The sequence below is a fragment of the Oratosquilla oratoria genome, chromosome 39, assembly GCF_046742065.1.
Source record: "Oratosquilla oratoria isolate Oo_2021 chromosome 39, ASM4674206v1, whole genome shotgun sequence".
Classification (NCBI taxonomy): domain Eukaryota; kingdom Metazoa; phylum Arthropoda; class Malacostraca; order Stomatopoda; family Squillidae; genus Oratosquilla; species Oratosquilla oratoria.
In genome coordinates, this window is record NC_134815.1 from 11989703 (window position 1) to 12015808 (window position 26106).

At 40.1% G+C, this 26106-nt stretch overlaps 1 protein-coding gene across 2 annotated transcripts in view; it reads left to right on the top strand.

Moving 5' to 3' along the window:
* The window catches only part of LOC143020290 (uncharacterized), a 113868-nt gene that overhangs the window by 12977 nt on the left and 74785 nt on the right, over window positions 1–26106 (top strand). Inside the window, exon 1 of one of the 2 annotated variants that reach the window (XM_076176537.1) lies at window positions 1642–1741. The exons of the other annotated variant lie outside the window; for it this stretch is intronic. The gene's annotated coding sequence lies outside the window, so the exon portion shown is untranslated. Of the gene's footprint in view, window positions 1–1641; window positions 1742–26106 lie in introns of those variants that run through there. 2 annotated transcript variants of the gene reach the window in all.

Consider the following 26106-nt stretch of genomic DNA (forward strand, 5'->3'; position numbering starts at 1 on the left):
AAGTAAAATGTATCATCGGGTTTCGAAGCTAGATATACGAGTAATGTTACTTTATCAAGTCTGAATCAGGAAATGTGGTCAACGGCTGGATTTCCTTGCCGAAATTTATATTCACTCTGGGCATCGCCATATCAGTTTCAACACTGAAAATATTGTAATTCGAAGACTAGATGCAAACTGGTTCGATTCTTCGGCTGGGTCTTCTTGATTAACTTTTTCCTCTTTCTCCTCTTCCCACTTCTTCTCCTACTACTTCTGCTCGTTCTCCTAATCTTAATCCTTCCTCTTCTCCTCTTTCTCCTCATTCTCCTGCATCTTCTCTCTTTCTCCTCTCCCTTCTCCTCCCCATTCTCTTTTCTGTTTCTCTCCTCTTCCCCTTCTACCTTCTCCTTTCAACTTTCTTCTTTTTCTTTTCTTCTTTTTTTCTCTCTTTTCATCTTCCTATCTCTTCTTTTATTATCGTCTTTTCTTCTTCCTTTCTCTTCTTCTTTTCTTTTCGTCTTTTATTTTCTTCTTTGCCATTTCGCCACTTCGCCGGCAACTACGCCGTTGTGGCAGGGGGACTCTTATCGCTTGACACCGACCGCATGGGAGGTCGTCCGAGTGAAGAGAGCCACAGCCTCCTCGATTCGACAACATTCTTGGTTTCTTTTCTTTCTCGTGTTCTTTCTTGAATCCTCTCCCGTCTATTGTCTCCCTCCGCCTTTCACTTTTTCCCCGTTCTCTCAGCATCCTTTCCTCTCTTTGTGTATTTCATCTGTCCCACTTCCTCTGTCAGTTTCTCTCTCAGTTTCTCTCTCCGGCTCCCTCCATGTCGCCTCAATGCCACTCACTGCTTACCAATTCTTTTTTCTTCTTGTGTGTGCGTCGTCTTCTTTCTGCGTGTGCAGTTTTTTCCTCACTTGAATCCCCTATTATCCTACGTCATTCCACATATGATCGCTTTCATTACTGGCATATATTGTATGTATATTGGTTGAGCAAACACCAGGTTCAGGCTCTGCCGAGTTAACACTCGTTTTCTAATGTGAATGTTCATAAAAACTGGGAATAAGTTCGTTTAGTTTTTTTCTCTTTTAGTAGTATGCCTATTTGTCTACTTTTCATTCAGTTTAGTTGTTCTTCTTTTATTTATTATCAAAAGGTATGGCAGGAGAATCGACGCCCTTTCTGCTGGATCATGTCCGACAGCATATTTTTCAGTTACCAATCCTGTTTCAGGTGCATTCGTGCATATTTGCATACTATCTTCATGTCAATCGACTGGAATTCGTTGACTTTGCATGGGCGGTTGGCTAATTTGAATCAAGTCGCTCCTGTCCAGGTCCTTCGGGCTATGAAAGTACATTTTTACTGGATGTTTACCCAGAAACCTTCAAGGAGAGAGGATGCCTAAAACTTCTTTTGAAAATTATATTTAGAAAAATAATTGACTTTAGTTAGTATGAAAAGAATGCGCAATGATCTGATAGCACTCAAAGGATTTCATTGATCAATTCATCTGTTCATTTGTCTATTCATTCGCTTATAGACCAAAATGTTTATGTACGTAATATTCATATATTTATATGTATTTATATATTTGTATATATTTACATATTTATATATAAAATGTTTATTTATATACGGTATTTATTACAGAACGCATCTCCTCGCACTTACCCTAACCAAACCGACGGTATGACGTTACAGAGTTTATTTTCATATCTGCCGAAGGCTTCCTTAAATAGACCCTGAAACCGTAAGTGACATAATGAGGTGTTTCCTGCCTTCCTCAGTCCAGATATAGATAACATTCATAGAAAACGAGGTCTAAGCTCGATCCAACAGTATGTGCGAAATAAGGTGCAAACAAAAGAATAAAATATTAACGTAATAAATTGTTAGGTTCATATCAATATCTACTTCGTCATAGAATATATTGCGTTGTAAAACAAGTGATGTAAACACGATGAATGTAAGTGCGTGCGTGCGTGTGAGTAGAAACATATTAAGTTTGTGGTACATGATCTTCCTTGTCTGAACCCAAATTGTCTTGGGTTTATTACATTGTTGTCTTCCATGTGTTTTACCCATCTATTCTTGATTTTCTCACAAATTTTGGCTATAGTGCTTGTTAGTGAGACTGGCCTATAGTTAGTTGGTTCTTCCTTTGTTTCCTCTTTATATATTGGTACAATGTTAACATTTGTGTGTGTGTGTGTGTATTTACCTAGTTGTATTTACCTAGTTGTATTTTACGGGAAGGGGAGCTATGCTCGTGGGCTCCCGTCTTCATATCTCATTTTATCTAAACTATTTTTAAATTCATGTATTGTTTTTGCACACACCACTTTCTCATCTAACTTGTTCCAACTGTCTATTACTCTGTGAGGAAAGCTGTTCTTTTTCAAATCTCTTCTATAGCTGTCTTTTTTTTTTTTTCTTTCCGTGTCCTCTTGTATTTCTGTCATCCCATTTTATCAGATTCTCTCTATCAGTAATTTCTATGCCTTTCATGATTCTGTAAATAGCTATCAAATCTCCTCTCTCTCTTCTTTGCTCTAGTGTCTGTAGTTCAAGTTTTTCTAGTCTCTCTTCATATGATAGTTTTGAGAGTGTTGGTGCCAATTTTGTAATTGCTCTTTGTATGTATTCTTTCAAGTTTTTTTTATACATTTTTTTTGTACTTGGTGACCATATCGTTGCTGCATATTCCAATCTTGGTCTTATCAGGGTGATTAGGATTTTTTTCACCATTTCTTCATCCAGGTATGCAAATGCAACTTTGATTGTTCTTATTAAATTATAAGTTTCTCCAAAAATCTTATTTATATGTTTCTCAGGTGACATATTATTCATAACAATGACTCCCAGGTCCTTCTCATTTTCTACTTTTTTTATTCCTTCTTCTCCCAAATTACCTGTTATTCTGTTTTTGCTTTTTCCAAATTCCATTATACTACACTTTTTTGTATTGAACTCCATCTCCCACTTCCTACTCCATTCCTGTACTTTATTTAGATCTCTCTGTAGTGATTCACAATCTTCTTCAGTTTTCACTCTTTTCAGTAGTTTTGCATCATCTGCAAAGAAGCTCATATAGCTTTCAATTCCTTCATTCATATCATTAATATATATAGCAAACATTATTGGGGCCAGAACTGTTCCTTGCGGAACACCGCTTATTACTTCATCCCATTTTGAGTGCTGGTTTCTTATCACTACTCTCATTTTTCTTTCTTGCAAAAAGTCTTCCATCCAATTTAGTAGTTTGCCCTGTATTCCTCCTTCAGTTTCTAATTTCTTAAGCAACTTCTTATGTGGTACTTTGTCAAAAGCTTTCTTTAGGTCTAGAAATGCACAGTCCGCCCATCCATCTCTTTCTTGTATTATATCTATTAGCCTTGAATAGAAACATATTAAATTGGTGACGCATGATTGTCCTTGTCTGAATCCAAATTGCCTTGGATTTAACACTGTTTATTTCTCAATATTTTACCCATCTACCTTTGATAATTCTTTCACAAATTTTTGCTATTGTACTTGTTAGAGAGACTGGTCTATAGTTGGTAGGTTCTTCTTTATTTCCTCCTTTATATATAGGTACTATATTTGCTTTTTTCCAATCTTCTGGAACTTTTCCTTCTTTCAAGGAACTATTTAGTATGCTATGTATTTTGTCTGCCAGTTCATTCCTGCATTCTTTCAGTATCCAGTTTGCTATTTCATCTGGTCCATGCGATTTTCTGACATCAAGATTACTCAAGTGTGTTAATATTTCATTCTTTGTTACTTCTATTTCTTCCATAGGGGGGACTTTCTCTTTCCATTCATTCTCTTCAGGTTGTATGTTCTCCCTTGTAAACACTGATTTAAAATGTTTGTTCATAATTTCCGCCATTTCCATTTCCTCAGTGTATTCAACTCCCCCTTGTCTTAATTTCTCCAAGTCTTGTTTGTTTTTCAGTTTATTGTTTACAAATCTGTAGAATGGTTTTGGTTGATCTTTACACTTTTCTATGATATCTTTTTCATATTTTCTCTTTTCCTCTCTGCACGTTTGTACATATTCATTTTTATAACCGGTATATATTTTCCATTTTTCAGGTCTTCTGTCTTTTTTCCATCTAGTCCAGGCTTTGTCTCTTTTGTCTTTTAACTCCCTACAACTTTTGTTGTACCAGCATTTTACATATTCTTTTTCTTGTTTTTGTCTTGGGACATACTTTTCCACTCCTTTTTTGTAAATGTTTGTCAAAATATTCCATTTCTCTTCCACTGATGTTTCTTCTTTGTATATTTCTTCCCAGTTTTCTTGTTGAAAGAATTCTCTTATTTTATCAAAGTTTGTTTTTTCATACATCATTCTTCCTTTTCTATATTGTTCATTTCTTTTCATATATTTTTCTTCATTAAGTTCCAGTTGTGTGTGTATTTACCTAGTTGTATTTACCTAGTTGTATTTTACGGGAAGGGGAGCTATGCTCGTAGGGTCCCGTCTTCATTTCTCATTTTATCTAAACAATTTTTAAATTCATGTATTGTTTTTGCACACACCACTTTCTCATCTAACTTGTTCCAACTGTCTATTACTCTGTGAGGAAAGCTTTTCTTTTTCAAATCTCTTCTATAGCTGTCTTTTTTTATTGTCTTTCCGTGTCCTCTTGTATTTCTGTCATCCCATTTTATCAGATTCTCTCTATCAGTAATTTCTATTCCTTTCATGATTCTGTAAATAGCTATCAAATCTCCTCTCTCTCTTCTTTGCTCTAGTGTCTGTAGTTCAAGTTTTTCTAGTCTCTCTTCATATGATAGTTTTGAGAGTGTTGGTGCCAGTTTTGTAATTGCTCTTTGTATTCTTTCAATTTTTTTAATACATTTTTTTTACTTGGTGACCATATCGTTGCTGCATATTCCAATCTTGGTCTTATCAGGGTGATTAGGATTTTCCTCACCATTTCTTCATCCAGGTATGTAAATGCCACTTTGATTGTTCTTATTAAATTATAAGTTTCTCCAAAAATCTTATTTATATGTTTCTCAGGTGACATATTATTCATAACAATGACTCCCAGGTCCTTCTCATTTTCTACTTTTTTTATTCCTTCTTCTCCCAAATTACCTGTTATTCTGTTTTTGCTTTTTCCAAATTCCATTATACTACACTTTTTTGTATTGAACTCCATCTCCCACTTCCTACTCCATTCCTGTACTTTATTTAGATCTCTCTGTAGTGATTCACAATCTTCTTCAGTTTTCACTCTTTTCAGTAGTTTTGCATCATCTGCAAAGAAGCTCATATAGCTTTCAATTCCTTCATCCATATCATTAATATATATAGCAAACATTATTGGGGCCAGAACTGTTCCCTGCGGGACACCGCTTATTACTTCATTCCATTTTGAGTGCTGGTTTCTTATCACTACTCTCATTTTTCTTTCTTGCAAAAAGTCTTCCATCCAATTTAGTAATTTACCTTGTATTCCTCCTTCAGATTCTAGTTTCTTAAGCAACTTCTTATGTGGTACTTTGTCAAAAGCTTTCTTTAGGTCTAGAAATGCACAATCAGCCCATCCATCTCTTTCTTGTATTATATCTATTAGCCTTGAATAGAAACATATTAAATTGGTGACGCATAATCGTCCTTGTCTGAATCCAAATTGCCTTGGATTTAGTACGTTGTTTTTTTCCAAGTATTTTACCCATCTACTTTTGATAATTCTTTCACAATTTTTTGCTATTGTACTTGTTAGAGAGACTGGTCTATAGTTGGTAGGTTCTTCTTTATTTCCTCCTTTATATATAGGTACTATATTTGCTTTTTTCCAATCTTCTGGAACTTTTCCTTCTTTTAAGGAACTGCTTATTATGCTATGTATTTTGTCTGCCAGTTCATTCCTGCATTCTTTCAGAATCCAGTTTGCTATTTCATCTGGTCCATGCGATTTTCTGACATCAAGATTACTCAAGTGTGTTAATATTTCATTCTTTGATACTTCTATTTCTTCTATAGGGGGGACTTTCTCTTTCCATTCAATCTCTTCAGGTTGTATGTTCTCCCTTGTAAACACTGGTTTAAAATGTTTGTTCATAATTTCCGCCATTTCCATTTCCTCAGTGTATTCAACTCCCCCTTGTCTTAATTTCTCCAAGTCCTGTTTGTTTTTCAGTTTATTGTTTACAAATCTGTAGAATAGTTTTGGTTGATCTTTACATTTTTCTATGACGTCTTTTTCATATTTTCTCTTTTCCTCTCTGCATGTTTGTACATATTCATTTTTATAACCGGTATATATTTTCCATTTTTCAGGTCTTCTGTCTTTTTTCTATCTGGTCCAGGCTTTGTCTCTTTTGTCTTTTAACTCCCTACAACTTTTGTTGTACCAGCATTTTACATATTCTTTTTCTTGTTTTTGGCTTGGGACATACTTTTCCACTCCTTTTTTGTAAATGTTTGTCAAAATATTCCATTTCTCTTCCACTGATGTTTCTTCTTTGTATATTTCTTCCCAGTTTTCTTGTTGAAAGAATTCTCTTATTTTATCAAAGTTTGTTTTTTCATACATCATTCTTCCTTTTCTATATTGTTCATTTCTTTTCATATATTTTTCTTCATTAAGTTCCAGTTCAATCAATATGTGGTCACTTTTACCTATTGGTGTTTTATATTCAATCTTGTCCACTATTCTAGGTTCAGATGTAATTAATAAGTCTAGTCTCGATGGTTCTTCTTCATTTCTATACCTAGTGTTCTCCTGTATCCATTGTGTCATTGTGTGGTCAATAATCATCTCAAGTAGAGCGTTTCCCCATGAGTCGTCTCCACCCTTTACTGTCATTTCTTCCCAGCAGATTTCTTTGCAATTAAAGTCGCCCATCATAACTATTCTTCCTCCATCTTCCATTATTTTATTTAATGTTATCTTTGTGTCCTCTAACATACTTTTATGTTCACTCTCCTCCCATGAGGCTGTTTTTGGAGGCACATAATTTATCACAAATTTTCTGCTCTTCTTATCTCTGTCTTCCACTTCTATCATAATCATCTCTACTGTATTCTTTCCATATGTGACACCTTTCACGTTTATATCCTTCTTAGTCAGGAACATAACTATCATGTCCTACACTGTTGGGTGGTAGTGGGCCTTTTAATTTTGTTTCTACAATTCCCATTATGTCCGGTTCTTTTTCCTTCAAATAATCATTCAGCTCATTCAATCCTGTTATTAATCCATCTATATTTGTGTAAGACACTCTTAGTTTTCTGCCACTTCCATTGTGTTCTCTGTTTCCCTTATGTTTTTCTTTTGTATGTCGAACTTCCTTAGTTTCATGTTCACTACTCTCCAATAGAATTTCTCTTTCTCTGACTCCGTTCTGTTCTCGTTTTTTGCCTTAGCTTCCAGTCTTTTCTGCTTTTCTTCCTCTCTTTCCTCTTTATTCATTTCCCTTTTTATCCATATCTTTTTATATTGTTCACTTGTTGCTAGTTTCCCTGTTTTGGATAAGATATTCTCTGCCGTTGTTTGTGACTTGAATTTAATCTTAATTGGTCTGGTCTTGTCTGTGCTATACTTTCCGAGTCTAAATTTCTCTTCGATTTGTTTCATAATTTCTGGTTCATCTTCCTGAACTGATTCTAGTAATTGGCTTACTTTTTCATTTTCCTCTTTGATTCTTGTTGTGTTTCTCTTCCATTCCTAATATAATTATACATTTCTTCTTGTCTGCTAAATCTCTTACTATATTCTCCTTTTGTCTCATCACTTTAATAACTGAGTCTTCAGTATGTTCTTTCAATTGCTGTTTGACTATGTCAGTGAATGAAACCTTATTTCCTTCTTGGGTTGTTTTCCAATTCTTAGCTTCTTTAGCTATTGTCTCTCTGTTTTCTTTACTATTCTTCTTCAATTCCTCATTCTCCACCTTTACATCTCTTAACTGTCTTTTTAGGTCTTCTATTTCATCAGTTAAGTTTTTATTCGCCTTTTCTAGTTCTTCCAATCTTTCAACCCTTTGTAAAATGGTGTTCATATGACCTAACCTACTCTCCAAGTCCTCGATCACCTTATCAACCTTCTCCTCTAGTCTTGTCAGTCGGGGGGGGGGGGTTTGTGTCCCCCCCACCCTCTTTAAATCCCTTGAAAATATTCTCATCACTTTCTACTGTATTGTTCCTATCTATACTTCTAATCTTTACATTCTTATTAGACATTTCGTCGTCTTCCAGTTGGGCTTGCGGTCGTTTGTTTACTTTTCGGCGGTCTGCTTGGGCCAAGTCCTCTACTTCCTCATTTCCTTCCATTTCCCCAGCAATCCCTCCCCTTCTCCTCTTTCCTTACTTTCCCACTACCCCACGAGCAATTTCCCCCCCACCCTGTAAATACAAAAAGGCACTTCTCTTTGCGTTGGGATCCACAATCGTCACTTTTCTTCAGAACGTTCTTCAAGCCGTCCGTTCGTTGAAAGTGTGTGTGTGTGTGTGTGTGTGTGTGTGTGTGTGTGTGTGTGTGTGTGTGTGTGTGTGATTCACCATGGTCTTGGATTATGTGTTGGACTCGTGGTCGATAGTTATTAACTTCCATGAGAGCTCAGAGCTCATTTGGCCCGATCTATGAGGTAATGCCATGATCTTACACATGTGCGCGTGTACGTGCGCGTAGGCGGATGAGTGTGTGCGTATGTATTTAATTACCTAATTGTATTTACTCAATTGTAGTATACAGGAAAGGAACAACGTTCTTTGGGTCCCGTCTCCTATTCTCTATTTATTATCATTCCTGTGTGTGTGTGTGTGTGTGTGTGTGTGTGTGTGTGTGTGTGTGTGTGTGTGTGTGTGTGTGTGTGTGTGTGTGTGTGTGTGTGTGTGTGTGTGTGTGTGTGTGTGTGTGTGTGTGTGTGTATTCACTTGGTCTTTGGATCACGTGTTGGACTCGTGATCGACAGCTATTTCCCTCCTGTGTGTGAGTGTGTGTGTGTATGTATGTGTGTGTATGAGATGTATCGGATATCCACATCCGCTATTTGAAAATGAGGATATTTCTCAACATAGTGGTCAGATTTTCTAAATATATAGATATATGTATAAAAGTTCAAAATAAAAATATATTGATAGGATCATTGCAGTGATGCTAGTATTGGACGATTTGTCATTCACTCAATTGGAAGACCTAGGTTTCATAAGACTGATGACTGAAATGTGTGAAGCAACACAATTTTTACTTACCCATGAATTGCAATGAAATGTACAAGTCAGCATTCAATAAAATGAAAAAAAAAATGTAAGTGAAAACAAACTGAACTGCAATTCTGTTTTTACAACAGACGTATGGCCAGAAACCTCCGCAGGTGTTTCATTGCTGAGTCTCACTGTTCATGCCATTACTGAGGAATTTGAGCGAATGAACTTTGTGTTCACCGAAGAATACATTTCTATGAAGTTTGATGAAATGTTAAACAAGTGGGATATTCCGAGCAGAAGTGTTCGTTCTATCTTCCGTGATATTGGTGCAAACAAGGCAAAAACTCGGTTTCTGTCAGGTTTGAACACTGTAGACTGTAAGTAATTAAGTAATTTTATTTGGCATTGAATCAATATACATGAAATAACAATTACAAATGCCGAGGATAACACAAAAAAAACATATAAGTTTATTTCCATAGTGGTCCTCAATAGACAGATTTTCTACACTTACAGTCATGAGTAATACCAATCAGTACACATATGGCACATAAACGTTATTATAGATTTGCTAATATTACTAAAATGTTCGTAATATGTAGGTCTCAATATCCTACGTGTTACGAACATTTTAGTAGTATTAGCAAATCTATAATAATGTTTATGTGTCATATGTGTACTGATTGGTATTACTCATGACTGTCTCTGGTCCCCTTAACCCCTACGTATGTTGTCTGTGTAACTTAGGGTGCACTGTACATAAGCTTGAACTAATTGTGAAATAGGGAATAGCTTCAGAGAAAGAAACTGGTGAAGTAGTTCGCAAGTGTCGCACCATTTCATTTCATTTTTGTCATTCAACAATGGCTCAAGATGAGTTTAAGAAAATCCAGGATCGACTGCAGGAGTGTTTGCTAAATGTTATTCACGATTTGCCAGAAAGGTGGAACAATACGTTGTATTTGTTGGAAAGGATTCAGAAACTAAAGGAGTCATTATGTCTTCATGCTGTAACACAGAATGGAAGTTACTTTCCTAATGTGTAAAAGCCTTAAAACCCTATGAGGAAGTCATAAAACAATTGAACAGCTCTTCATCTTTCATAAGTGATGTGGTACCTCTTATATATTAACAAAAAAAAATCCAAACAGGGGCATGCTCAGAGTCTGAAGAATCTGATAAGGATGAATAGGTAGCTATTAATATAATAAACTTTATGACATTAACCGTGAATGCTGACCCAGACAAAAGATTTGCTGGCCTTAAAAGTATGCAACTTATCTGGATCCTAGATACAAAACTACAAATCTCTCCTCTTTTTTCGTCACTGAGATTGCAATTAGCAATTGCCTTTGTTAAAATCCAAATACTGAGCACATGCGTATTGTGTAGTATGTAGTGTGAGCCTATGAGCCTACGCCAGCATTAATTGAGGATTGAACTTATCAACATTTCATGTAATTTTTGGATACAGGACGACTTAGATCCAGCATCCTGGTAACACAAGTTGGACTTATGTGGCTGAAAATGGTCTTTCGCAATATAAAATGTATAATTACATATTATTCAAATATCGAAAGATAATCTGCATCCGCGAGGATATGATCATTAGACATCGACATCAGCATCCGCAGTTCTTGTTTTTTCATATCCTCATTTGCAACTTTAAAAAAGTCAATATCTATATCCGCATCCGCACTATCAGATATCCTGTACATCTCTAGTTTGTATGTGTGTGCGTATGTGGATGTGAATGTGTCGGGAGGTTGGGGGTTGTGGAGAATAAGAGAAAGTAATCTTGCTGAAGCTAGACGTCGCAAGCCAAGTATTGGTTGTTCGACGCTCGCTCAGAAGAATAACACACTTTCTCCTCCATCTCTCTTTCTCTCTCCTCCTCTCCCTCGCCTCTTCCTCCCTCTTAATGCAATAATGTCTTTCCTTCAATTCTGCCGTCTCGTTCCCGGTGCTTCCTTCTTAGGGAGTAAGTCGTCGCCTTAGCATACGTTTCATGAACCCCTTACGAGAATTTGTTGCCAGTGGGGGGACAACGAGACCGGGATGAGGTCACGCAGGGTCGTCAGATCACAATGTAAGCTGTTGACGGACTTTGATTCTTATTCTGTATTCAGTCCACTGTCGCTCGCAAATCGCCCGGTGGCAATAGCCCTCTTTTATACGCTACTATCTTTTCATTTTCCTGCAGACATTCTTCCCCTCCCACAAAACCCGATCCCGCGCAAGCGAGGTGGTCTTTCCTTGGAATCCAGAATCCAGCCCACTGAGGAAGGCCCAAGAGGTCGAAACGTCTGGTTCTGAATAAAGCTCCATACTCTAGCCTTAACGTTTCATTTTGCCACCTCACCTCCATATTTGTCTGTCTTTACATATACATACATACATATATATATATACATATATATATATATATATATATATATTATATATATACTACTTCCCTGTTGTTATTCCTCCTCCCATCCCACTTGATTTCCCTTACCTCCTTTCCTCGTTTCTTTTCGTTCTCTGACCTCTCATCTCCTGTCCGCCATCACTTCATCCATTTTATCCTTGCCCATCCCTTTCCCACCGTCATCCCTCTTCCTCGATCTTTGTTTTCCTTGCTCATCTCTTCCTTTGCCTCTGGTGTTCGTCGCTTCTAATCTGGTTGTTTCATCCCATACTCCTCCTCCTCACATCTTCTCTTCTCTTCTTCCCCCTCACCTTAATCCCCATTCCTCTTTTTTTTTTTTCTTCCATCCTTCCTGGTTCTCTCCGCTTCCTCCCCTCTCCTTTCCCACTCCCTCTCACCCTCCACTGCTACTTAACTGTATCTGGCCTCGATAGAGTAATCCTTCATGTTGCTTAATACCTTAATAAACGCGCTATGAATCTTGCTGCAATATAAGGCTTAAGTGCTACCTTGTACGTCTTAGTCATCGTCGAAATTCGGGCTTGACACTGATACGTGCATTCGTGCAGTATTGCCTTCGTAAAACACACGCACGCACACACACACACACACACACACACACACACACACACACACACACACACACACACACACACACACACACACACACACACAAAAGACACAACTATCCAAGTGGTTAATGAAAAAGCAAACTGGGTCAGGGATACAGTAGATAGGAAAAAATATATTGTGGTCTATGGACTAAAAGAAAAACAGGGATTGGCGAGGTACATGAGAGAAAAAGAAGAAAAAGAGACAGCAGTAGAAATTCTAAATGAAATTCAGGGGGGGAAAGAGATTCAAGCATAGACTTAGAAGAGACACACAGAATCGGTCGCTACTCTAAAGATAGAAATCGACCTCTAAAGATAAAATTAAGGTCACAGATGGTAGTAGAAGACATCTTTGAAAAAGTAGGCAATTTGGCAAAGAGTGAAAAGTACAATAAGATATGGATAAAAAGAGAAATGAGTACTGAGGAATTAGAAAAAGAAAAGTCACTAAGAAAAGAAGCAAAGGAAAAAAACTTGTTGAGAACGGAGACAGAATGCAAAGAATTCCATTGGAGAGTAATCGACATGAGATTGAAACAGTGGCACATCAAAACGAAAAAACCAAGGACAGAAAAGATAATGGAGAAGGAAGAAAATTAAAAGTGGCCTATACTAACATTGACGGATTAATTTCAGGTCTGAACGAACTCAATGATTATCTATTAGAAGAAAAAACAGACATAATGGGAATTGTAGAGACTAAACTAAGAGGAGAAATACCATCTATTGATATTGGACAAGGGCTATACAATTACTGGATAAGAAACAGGGACAAAAAGCAGGGAGGGGGAATCATGTTCTTGGCCAAGAAAGACCTAAACGTGACAAAAATTGCAGAGGGCAAAGGTAATGTTGAACTGATCATGATAAAAGTCGAAGGCAAGAATATGAAAAGTAGAAAGTTTGTGGTGACCGATGTGCCCCCAAGAACGAATGCTTGGAAAGAAAACGAACACACAAAAATGCTAGAAGATACAAGAAAATCACTAAATTAAATACTAATGGGTAAGGGTAACCTAGTAATTATGGGAGACTTCAATTGCAAAGAAATTTGTTGGGACAACATGACAGTACGTGGAGATGACGTGTGGGGCAATGTACTGCTAGACATGACCATGGAGTACACAATGACCCAGTGGGTCAGTGAAAACACAAGGTACAGAAACAATGAAGAGCCATCAAAAATAGATTTAATATTTACAACGGAACCTGAAATAGTGGACAAAGTCCACTACAAGACACCAATTGGAAAGAGTGACCATGTACTCATCGAAACTGTACTAAAGGAAGAAATAGAGATGAAGAGGAGCGAAAAGCATAGGAAAGGAAGATTGATGTACAACAAAACAGACTTTGCAAAACTAAAGACGTTCTTCCAGAATGCAAACTGGGAAAAATTCTATATGGAAGAGACAACAGTGGAAGAGAAATGGAACATACTGTTGGATAATTACAATGAAGGGGTAAACAGGCATGTACCAAGACAAAAGCGAGAGAGAGAGTACATTAAATGTTGGTTCAACAAAAGATGCAGTGAGGCAAAAGACAGAAGGGACAAAGCTTGGAAAAGGTGGAGAAAAGACAAAAAACAAAGCAAATGGCAAATTTATATAAACTATAGAAATGAGTATGTTAATGTGAGAAGAGGGAGAAAAGGAACCATGAGAAGGATATTATAGATAAATGCAAAGATCAGCCCAAGCTATTCTACCGGTATGTAAATGGTAAACTTAAAACCAAACAGGAACTAGTGAAACTACGCCAAGGAAATATAGAATACACAGAAGAATTAGAGATGGCCGAAATCATGAACAACCACTTTAAACCTGTCTTCACCAGAGAGAAAATACAAAATTGGGACGTAGATAATAACAAACATTCTCCCCACATGAGTGAATTTACAACATCACAAAAAGAAATATCAGAACATCTATCAAAATTGGACGTCAGAAAATCACATGGCCCGGATGGAATTGCAAATTGGATTCTAAAAGAATGCAAAGAAGAGCTAACGGACAAAATACACATCATAATAAATAGCTCACTCAAGGAAGGAAAGATACCTAATAACTGGAAAAATGCTAACATTGTACCAATATATAAAGGAGGAAACAAGGAAGAACCCACCAACTATAGACCAGTATCACTAACAAGCACTATAGCCAAAATTTGTGAGAAAATCATCAAGAATAGATGGGTAAAACACCTGGAAGATAACAACATATTAAACCCAAGACAATTCGGGTTCAGACAAGGTAGATCTTGCACCACAAACTTGATATGCTTCTACTCAAGACTAATAGACATAGTGTAAGAAAGAAACGGATGGGCTGATTGTGCATTCCTAGACTTGCAAAAAGCATTTGACAAAGTACCACACAGAAAACTACTAAAAAAACTGGAACACATTGAAGGAATACAAGGGAACCTACTAAAATGGATGGAGGACTTCCTGACTGGAAGAAAGATGAGAGTAGTACTCAGAGAAAAATATTCAGATTGGAAAGAGGTGATCAGTGGAGTACCGCAAGGATCTGTACTGGCTCCAATAATGTTTGCTATCTATATGAATGATATGGACGAGGGCGTGAACTGTTACATGAGCTTCTTTGCTGATGACGCCAAACTGTTAAGGAAAGTAGAAACTGATAAGGACTGTGAAGCACTGCAAGAAGATCTGAATAGGGTATGGAACTGGAGTCAGAAATGGGAAGTGGATTTTAATACTAAGAAGTGTAGCATAATGGAGTTTGGAAAAAGCAAAAACAGAATGTCAAGAAAATATACAATTGGAACCAAGGAAGTAAAGAAAGTAGGATCCGAAAAAGACTTGGGAGTTATTATCACAAACGACTTGTCCTATAATACACAGATTAACAAAATTGTCGGGGAGACTTACAACTTGCTAAGATCAATTAAAGTGGCTTTTGCTTACCTGGACGAAGACATGACAAAAAAAAAATTTGGTTACATTGATAAGGCCTAGACTAGAGTATGCGGCGACATTGTGGTCCCCCAGTACCAAAAAGAACATAAAGAAAATAGAAAGAATCCAAAGAGCAGCTACAAAAATGGCACCTGCACTTGCAAACCTATCATACGAGGAGAGATTGGCTAAACTGGAGCTACCGACACTGGAGGAAAGAAGAGAGAGAGGAGACCTACTGACCATCTACAGAATCATGAAAGGCACAGAGATACTTGATAGAGAAGAATTACTAAACTGGGACAAGAGAAACACAAGAGGACATAGAAGGAAATTAAGAAAACATAGCTATAGAAGAGAACTGAAGAAAAACAGTTTTCCACATAGAGTTTTAGACACTTGGAACAAACTGGATAATGAAATAGTAAGCGCAAAAACCATTCACGAGTTTAAAAGTAAACTAGACACTGAGAGATACAATGGCGGGACAACACGAGCATAGCTCCCCTTCCCACAAAATACAACTAGGTAAATACACACACACACACACACACACACACACACACACACACACGACTCGGTGGCGCGGTTGGTAGAGTCTCAGACTGTCAGTACGGGGGTACTGGCGGTACCTGGTTCGAATCCTGCCCAGGGCTGAAATTATTTCAGTATCGTTGCTTCGAGTCGTTACTCCAACTCTCGTGGGCGGGGAGTTGGGTGTGTGTGTGCGTGTAAGGTCATAGCATTACCCATAGATCGGTCATACGAGCTCTGAGCTCTCTTCCGGGAGGGAAATAGCTTGCGATCACGAGTCCAACACGTGATCCAAAGACCAAGTAGGTGAATCACACACACACATACACACACACACACACACACACACACACACACACACACACACACACACACACACACACACACACACACATACATAAACACACACACACACACACACACACACACACACACACACACACACACATATATATATATATATATATATATATATATATGTATATATATATATGTATATATATATATTTGTATATTTCGGCAGCAGGTTTTCCTGTAGACAGGTTTCATTGAAGAAAATAGCAATTGATGCATTGATGATCTTCTTGTGTAGAGTTTCAATACGTCTAACTATAGACTTGGCTTCAGGAGGTAAGTTTGCTATCGCAGGTCCAAAGGACATGATTCAAACTCAGAAGGGAGAAGAGTAGTGTTTTACTGGAGCTTGACGTTTCGTACACTATGTACATTTTCAAAAGCAATGACAAAAGGTCAGAATACATAGACTTATATAGTAAAGGAGAGGATCATATTGAACATAAAGAGAACCAATAGGAAATTGTGGTGTGAGGGAACCAATGGGAGAACAGAACGCCGTATATGGGTCAGCCAATCAGAGGCTTGGAACGATGCGTCAGGGAGTAGAGGTCATCAGTCGCGTATTAGGCTTCGGGCGAAGCACATCTCTCCTGGCGGACGGTATGACCATGAATTCCTGTGACTGAAGGTTTAAGGTGGGCATGTTGGCTTGAATGAGGAGGGCCTCGAGGATCTGTAGCCGTCTAGTATCTTGAGCCTGTCCTATGATTTTGGTGTTTTCAGCCATGGTCTGTCTGGTAAGAATAGTGTTGTGGTGAGATTCTGTGTGTGTCTTAGGTGTACCATTTTGTAAGTGTAATGTAATTCTTCTAGAGAGTTTAGTAGTGCAGTATCCTATGTATGAAGAATGAAGGGACTCACAGTTCCCTTGTTTACAGGAGAATTCATACACTAGATGGCTGCGTTGCAACTCAGAAGGAGCGGGGGAAGGGTTATTCTTTAGTAGGAAATTCGAAGTTTTCTTGTTTTTGTAGTAGATGACGAAGTCCACCCGGTCGACAGGATTGGCAGGTTTGACATGACGTTTGATGATTTGCCTGATGATTTTCTCTTCTGTTTTGTACTCTGTAGTCATGTGGGATTTGTAGAATAATTTGATGTTTTGGCCTGAATTGGGGAGGACTGGAGCTTGGTCGTACCATTTGTTGATTTGCCTTTTAATGACCTTGGAAATGTCTTGGTTGGAATAGCCATTATTTACTAATACTTGTGTGGCTCTTTCAATTTCTAGATTAGCACTTTTCCAACTGTTGCAGTGCGTGAGAGCCCTTCTGATGTAAGCACTGATGGTGGAGTCTTTAAAGCGTTGGGGGCACTCGCTTTTCCCATTAAGACACAGGCCCGGGTTGGTGGGTTTGGTGTATACGGAAGTGTTAAAATGTGCCTGGTTCTGTGCTACGAGTACATCAAGGAAAGGAAGTTTACATATATATATGTAATATATATATATATATATATATATATATATATATATATGTAACTGATAATGGTTGTGGTTACATAAGGAGGACTTATTGCGGGCGAGATAAACTCCAAAACGGGAGTTTTCTTCTATTTATTAACAATGAAGGCAATCTGGTTAACAAATATTATAAGGTACAAATGGGCCCTGTGGGCTGATTACAATATGTGCCAGGCCTTAACCTAGGGCACAACTGGCTGGCAGCCTGTATAATACACACACATACATATGTCTTTACATGATACAATTTTTGTTGCATTTTTCCAATTGATCGGATGGTCAAAAGCCCTTACATGAGTAAACAAAGCATTAAAATATTGGCCTGTCTTAATGCTATGTTTATGCTGTTTTATTCTTACTTCTAAATCTTTGCTTGTTTGCCCCACATAACTTCTATTACAATCGGAACATGGTATCTTATAAACACATCCCTTAAAATCATTTGGGGATTTTTTTATCAGTAGATTTTTAACAGTGGAATTATTTCTAAAGACAAATGCAAGAAATATTGTATCATGTAAAGACATGACTGAAAGAAATATTATAGAATCTTGTATCATCAAACATGACTATGAAAAACTCCTCAATAACAATTTAGGTCTATACAAACTTGATCCATTTATTGTTAAGAGTATATATGATAATTACTGTAAGGAATAAGGTCACCCACCCCTACCCTTCAAGACTTGACCTGACCTGATATAATTAGCTTAAGTGGTACCCTTTCCATGTGTCAAACCTCTCTCATGTGTATATATATCTCATCTTACTCTGAGTGTCAACATCCAGATCAACAGTTCGTCCAGTCCAGTCCGGACACACGAACATGGAAGAATCTTTTCAACGCAAGAGCATCTTCTCCTCCAGCGAGGACGAAGAAGATGAGTTCCCAAGACACCCTGATGAACCTCATCGGCAAAAAAGACTAAAAGTCACCTACTCCAATGAAAGTGCCCAGCGGATGGAAGACCCCTTTCACAAAACTGCTGACCGGATCCCCCCTGAAGAAATGCAAATGGACACTGCCCAAACTTCGGAACACAGCCTTCCTGACGCAATTTCCATGGACAAGCATCCCGCCCCATCAACTCCAACAGACGCACCTACACCCTCAAATGCCTTAAAAGAGGCAGACAAGGAAGGTCAGTCGACCAGTTTGACATACGCCACTGTCGCCGCGTCAAACTGTAAGCCAAAGGAGGGAGGATGGCAGATTGTCAACAATCGCCGCCATCGTCCCAAAAAAACAACAACCCGCACATAGCCCGTCGAAGTTCCCAGTGATAATCAAACCCACGGAGAACCCAGCCCGATTCCTAAAGCTGGGGTCCTGGAGGCAAGCACAGCTGATCAAGGAGACGGTGGGCCCAGTCGAAGGAATTCGACAAACGCCCTCTGGAGAATGGCTGATTAGCTGCTCATCGGCAAAACAGCAGGGACTGCTCCTACGCACCCCTGTCCTAAGAACGGACCGCCCAAAAAATTGAGATGATTACCAGAATCCCCAAGACAATTGTCGTGGGAGTAGTGAAGGGAGTCCCCATCGATGACGACGCGGAAAGCTTGCTCAAGAGAGACCTGGAGACCCAAGATCTTCCCGTCGATGATATCAAGAGGCTCATGTCAAAGGAGGGAGTACCAACAGGGTCAGTAAGAGTAGCATTTCTTGCTGACACCCTTCCCTCCACTGTCAGATTAGGATATACCTTACACCAAGTTGTCCCCTACGTCGCTCCAGTAAAAAGATGCACAAAGTGTCAACTCCTGGGGCACTCTAGGAAGGAGTGCCGACGCAAGGCACCTCGGTGCGCTAAATGCAGCAAAGGACATCCTACCCAGGACTGCAGAGAGCAGCAACTTCTCTGTGTAAATTGCTGTGGAAATCACTCTGCTGCTTATCACGGATGCCCAGAAGTGGCTATTAGGAGGGTAGCGCATGAGATAAAAAAAAAAACAGAGATATGTCACCTTCTCGGAAGCGCTAGCTGCTGCCAGGGAGCGATGGACTACCCACCTTAAAGAAGAGTGGGCAAAGGAGAGGGACTTTGGGACAGCGCCCAAGTCCCCTAAACACCTTTTAGAAAACGCACCCCCAACCCAGGCGGTTAAATCAAAAGACTCCATAGCAGCTGTTTCACCTGGCACTGAGCCTCCACCAACAAGTGATGAAGTCTGTGCCCCCAAAGAAACGCCGCCTGCCAAACCCTCGACGACCACTACCACCGAATTGGAAGAAAAGAAGAGGATTAAGAAACGTAGGATAAGGAGAAGAAAGACAGGCCAGATCATCTCCCCCACCCCGAGGGATCCTTCCCCACCAACACGAACCTTCCTCCTGAGACGTCTCCTCCCATAGTGGAAAAAGAAATAAGGGCACTCTCACACGACAGAGCAGCCTTACTCCCAGCCCCCTCCACCCCCCTCTCAAGCTCCATCGAGAGCCTGAAAGCCACAGTCGAAACAATACAAAAAGATCTAGCTCGTTCCAACCCACAGGCAGCTCGGCTTCTAGACGGAATCTTCGTGATTCTTAGTACAATCATGGAAATTGGAAATCATGGCTGTACTTAGAATTATGCAATGGAACTGTCGGGCAATAAACACTGCCTGGGATCAACTAGTGCAGCATCTCGCCAAATACCACTACGAGGTAATTGCACTACAATCACTTCGGAAACGCCCTCTCCAGCTACCAACTCTGACAGGCTACCACTACCCTCCCTTCTATGGGACTGATGCTTCAGGCGAAGCAAAGGTAGCCACGTATGTCTCCCTAGGACTAGCCGCCCAAGTCGGAACCTTGGCTGGACCTCCACTGGAGGCAGGATATGGTACGGTCTCTTCTGTCAAGGTGAAAGAAGACCAGACCATTAACATCCTAAATTATTACAATCCAAAAACGACTAGGCACTTTGAATGGCTTGGAGCCTTCACTGACAACTGGGTAGTGGTGGAGGATTTTAATCGTCGCGACGCCCTATGGGAAGACGAATATCCCCATTCCTCTCCTGAACTCGCCTCACAGTTAGACTCCGTGGATATGGTCCTCCTCAACGATGGCACCCACACCAGAGTTCCAGACGTGGTAGGGCACAGTAAGTCAGCCATCGACTTATCTTTCGTGTCCTCAAACCTAGCGGGAGCCACGGATTGGTTCACACTTGGGGACCCGTTGTCTTCAGATGATCTCCCTATCTGCGTCTCCATACACCTCTCACCTGTAGTCCACCTGCCTCCACTGCAAGGAAACCTTAACCTTCAAAAGGTAAACTGGACTGCATACAAAGAGTTCTTGAACAACGATGACATTAGCCTAGACCTCGACAACTCGGTGGATAGCTTAAATCAACATTTCACCGGCATAGTTCTGGCAGCAGCTAGACACGCAATCCCCTTCGTCAGCACAGGTCAGGGAAGGCGTGGCCACCCTTGGTGGACGGAGGACTGCAAGATTGCTGTCCACAAAGGTTAGCCTACCATCGGTACAAGAGAGAAGGGTCGGAAGAAGCCTTCATCGAGATGAAGACAACAAATTCGCGTTGCAAGAGGACCATAGCCCAAGCAAAGCTTGCATACTGGATGAATAGCAAGGACAACACTTTGGACCTAAGCGCAGCTTGGAAAAAGGTCAAGATCCTAAAGAGCCGATATAACCCACCGGATAATGACCTTACAGCCCCAGACGGTACGATCCTGTGCACTCCTGAGGAGAAGGCTGAAAGCTTTCTCCACCACTTTGCTAGTGCAAGTACCATGGCCAGCCTCCCCGAAGCAAAACTGCGCCACCATCGCGAACAAGAATCCCGAATGGATCTTTCTCCACCGAAAGGGGAAGACTCGAGCCTAACCCTACAAGAATTGCGCTGGGCACTCAGGGCAACCCGGACAAACAAGAAGTCGCCTGGAGCAGATAAGGTCACATACCCTCTCCTACAGCAACCTCCGCCTTCCATGCAAATGAATCTGCTAAGATTATATAACAAATGCTGGAGGCAAGGCGTTGTTCCTAGCGCCTGGAAGCACGCTATTGTGGTACCAATTCCCAAGGCAAACAAGAGCAGGAAAAGCGTAACCAACTACAGGCCTGTCTCGCTCACCTCCCACGTAGGAAAGCTCTACGAGCGAATAGTACTGAATCGACTGAAGTCCCAGGTGGAAGATAAGGAAGCCCTCCCAAAACTTCAAGCCGGATTTAGAAAAGGGAGAAGCATCACTGACCACATCGTGCGACTCTCCGAACATATCCGTAGGGCCCAAAGACAGAGACGGATTCTACAGACGTGCTTTTTAGATATTGCCAAAGCTTTTGATACCGTCTGGCACGGTAAACTGCTATCTAAACTCAAGTCTATTGGAGTTTCGCCGGGACTGTACAAATTTGTGCAGTCCTTCCTTTCTGGTCGATCCATGGTGGTACGCTGGAAAGGACACCTCAGCCGATCGTCAACCATTGATATGGGAGTCCCCCAGGGCTCCGTAGTTGCCCCGCTCCTCTTCACATTGCTCCTTGAGGATGTAGGAAAAGGAGTGAGAAAGGATACTGTCGTCACAGCCTATGCTGATGACATAGCATTATGGAGGAAAGCTAGGCACCGGCGGCCCAAAAAGGATTCTGACCAGCACAAGTCAGAACTCCGTCTCTTTCAGAGACAGGTTGACCTGGTAATGACCCAACTGACCGACCTGGGCTTCATGCTCTCCGCAGCAAAGACTGTTTATATGCCAGTCCACGGCATAGGTTACAACAGAGGAGACTACCCTGACTGGAATTACATCAAAGTGGACGGAACTCCCATATACCCAGCTAAGGCAGTTCGATATTTAAGGGTCATCTTCCAGAGAGACGGAAAATGGACTAGCCACATAAATCAGGTCATAATAAACGCTAGACGAGCCCTAAACCTAGTCCGAGTCATCCGCCGAGAGCCCTGGGGTCAAAGGAGGGAAAAACTGATATCCATAGTCAAGAGTTTGGTACGCTCCCGGCTCCTCTTCGGATCTCCTGCCATACACGATCTTCCCCCGGGGGTAGTGTATAGATTAGCCAGAGTGGAGGGCCAAGCGCTCCGCCTGGGTCTCGGTTTGCCAGCATCAGTTCCACATGAACAAGTATATAATGAAGCAGGTGTTCTTCCTTTTTGGTATCAACTGAAGAAAGATGCCTGCAAATACTTGTTCACCAGTGCTAAAGTTACAAATTCTACGGATGAGGAACTCCGGGAGGATTGGTTGCCGGCCTCACAGACGACGCACATTCAAGGTCTGCCTGGCATCGTCAAGGAGCTCTGCATAAAAGCCGGGCTTCCTCCTGATGCGAGACAACTTGTTACCCAGTGTCAGGTGGATCTCTTTCACCCCTGGGTACTCAAACCACCAACAGTTGTCTCAGAAATTCTCCTAGCACATGTGAGGGAGATAATAAGGACGGAGTACAAGGAGGACTTCCTTGTCTACACAGATGGCTCTGTGCTTGAGGATGGCCGCACAGGCCCAGGGATATTCTTGGAAAACACACAAGAGTCCATCTCCGTGAAGCTTCCCCCCACCTCCATCTTCTCGGCCGAATTAATCGCCATTCGGGAAGCCATTGAAATAGTTCTCGCTCTTCCCCATCCGCCAGCTTGCATCACCGTGCTCTCTGATTCAAGAGCCAGCCTTAAGGCACTGCAGAGCTGTCAGTGCGACTCGTAACCAGACACTTTGCAAGAATTACTGCACCTCACTGCTGAGGCCTCCAACAAAGATATTCAGATAAGATATCAATGGGTTCCCTCACATGTGGGGTTGCACGGTAATGAAAAGGCGGATGGGGCAGCCAAGAAGGGCGCCCTGGCGCCTGAAGAGGACATGATTTCCATCAAATTCACGATCAGCGACGCCATCTGGGAGACCTGGAAGGCAGACTTCACCGCCACTGCCATCGCTCGTGGATGGCCGACAACAACCTGCCACGGAGGAAAACCCCCGACCTTCCCCTCTGTACCCCCCTATATGTTAGCCATGATATCCAGAATAAGGGTAAATCATTGGCGAACCAAATTCCTAAATCTTCTCTGTACCTGTGGCAGAGAACAGGTCTCTTTCAATCACTGCCTTTTCGTTTGCAGACAGTTGAGGGACCATTTTAAAGATTTAAGAAATCTCTTCGGAGATCCCTCCACCGCCCTAGACCAATTGAGGGCAAACAGCACATCAGACGCCGGAAAATCTCAAATAATCCTGGCTGCCAGCTTAATCTGCTCTTCCCCCGTGGGAGGCCTACTATGACCCCCTCCACCCGGGTGAAATATAACAAAATTCCACACTCCGGTAAATAAACAAATAAATAAATATAAAATTGAATTAATAAATAAATAAGATATTACAGCCATAGAAGCAATTAAAGACAGTCCTGAAATCGGCTAGCTCCGCAGGGACTAAATAATAATAATAAAAAAAAAAAAAAAAAAAAATCTGTTCTTATTCATTCTATTGTAATCCTTGAAGATGTGAACAAATATCACGAAAGCGCTCGGATTCCAAGAATTTTTCTTTTCCCTGTGGTATTCAGCATATCGGTGTAGTCATGTGTGATTTGTGATACTTGTGCATATATATATATATATATATATATATATATATATATGTGTGTGTGTGTGTGTGTATTCACATTCGGATCTGCTGCAGTCTCTGTCGAGACAGCCAGACACCGCCCTACGGCAGTGAGCTCAGAGCTCATTATTTGCCGATCTCTGGGTAGGTCTGAGACCACTCACACACCACACACCGGGACAGCAAGGTCACAACTCCTTGACTAACGTCCCGTACCTACTCACTGCTAGGTGAACAGGGGTTACACGTGAAAGGAGACAAACCCAATTTATCTCCGCCCGGCCGGGGAATCGAACTCCGGTTCTCTGGATTGTGAGGCCAGTGCTTTACCAATCCGCCACCGAGCCGTGTGTGTGTGTGCGTGTGCGTGTGTTTGTGTTTCTTTGTGTGTGTTTATGTGTGTGTGTGTGTGTGTGTGTGTGTGTGTGTGTATTTACCTAGTTGTATTTACCTAGTTGTATTTTACGGGAAGGGGAGATATGCTCGTGGGCTCCCGTCTTCATATCTCATTTTATCTAAACTATTTTTAAATTCATGTATTGTTTTTGCACACACCACTTTCTCATCTAACTTGTTCCAACTGTCTATTACTCTGTGAGGAGAGCTGTTCTTTTTCAAATCTCTTCTATAGCTGTCTTTTTTTATTTTCTTTCCGTGTCCTCTTGTATTTCTGTCATCCCATTTTATCAGATTCTCTCTATCAGTTATTTCTATGCCTTTCATGATTCTGTAAATAGCTATCAAATCTCCTCTCTCTCTTCTTTGCTCTAGTGTCTGTAGTTCAAGTTTTTCTAGTCTCTCTTCATATGATAGTTTTGAGAGTGTTGGTGCCAATTTTGTAATTGCTCTTTGTATTCTTTCAAGTTTTTTTTATACATTTTTTTGTACTTGGTGACCATATCGTTGCTGCATATTCCAATCTTGGTCTTACCAGGGTGATTAGGATTTTCTTCACCATTTCTTCATCCAGGTATGTAAATGCAACTTTGATTGTTCTTATTAAATTATAAGTTTCTCCAAAAATCTTATTTATATGTTTCTCAGGTGACATATTATTCATAACAATGACTCCCAGGTCTTTCTCATTTTCTACTTTTTTTTATTCCTTCTTCTCCCAATTTATATGCTCCTGTTATTCTGTTTTTGCTTTTTCCAAATTCCATTATACTACACTTTTTTGTATTGAACTTCATCTCCCACTTCCTTCTCCATTCTTGTACTTTATTTAGATCTCTCTGTAGTGATTCACAATCTTCTTCAGTTTTCACTCTTTTCAGTAGTTTTGCATCATCTGCAAAGAAGCTCATATAGCTTTCAATTCCTTCATCCATATCATTAATATATATAGCAAACATTATAGGGGCCAGAACTGTTCCTGCGGAACACCGCTTATTACTTCATCCCATTTTGAGTGCTGGTTTCTTATCACTACTCTCATTTTTCTTTCTTGCAAAAAGTCCTCCATCCAATTTAGTAGTTTGCCCTGTATTCCTCCTTCAGTTTCTAATTTCTTAAGCAACTTCTTATGTGGTACTTTGTCAAAAGCTTTCTTTAGATCTAAAAATGCACAGTCCGCCCATCCATCTCTTTCTTGTATTATATCTATTAGCCTTGAATAGAAACATATTAAATTGGTGACGCATGATCGTCCTTGTCTGAATCCAAATTGCCTTGGATTTAACACTTTGTTTTTTTTTTTAATATTTTATCCATCTACTTTTGATAATTCTTTCACAAATTTTTGCTATTGTACTTGTTAGAGAGACTGGTCTATAGATTGGTAGGTTCTTCTTTATTTCCTCCTTTATATATAGGTACTATATTTGCTTTTTTCCAATCTTCTGGAACTTTTCCTTCTTTCAAGGAACTATTTAGTATGCTATGTATTTTGTCTGCCAGTTCATTCCTGCATTCTTTCAGTATCCAGTTTGCTATTTCATCTGGTCCATGCGATTTTCTGACATCAAGATTACTCAAGTGTGTTAATATTTCATTCTTTGTTACTTCTATTTCTTCCATAGGGGGGACTTTCTCTTTCCATTCGTTCTC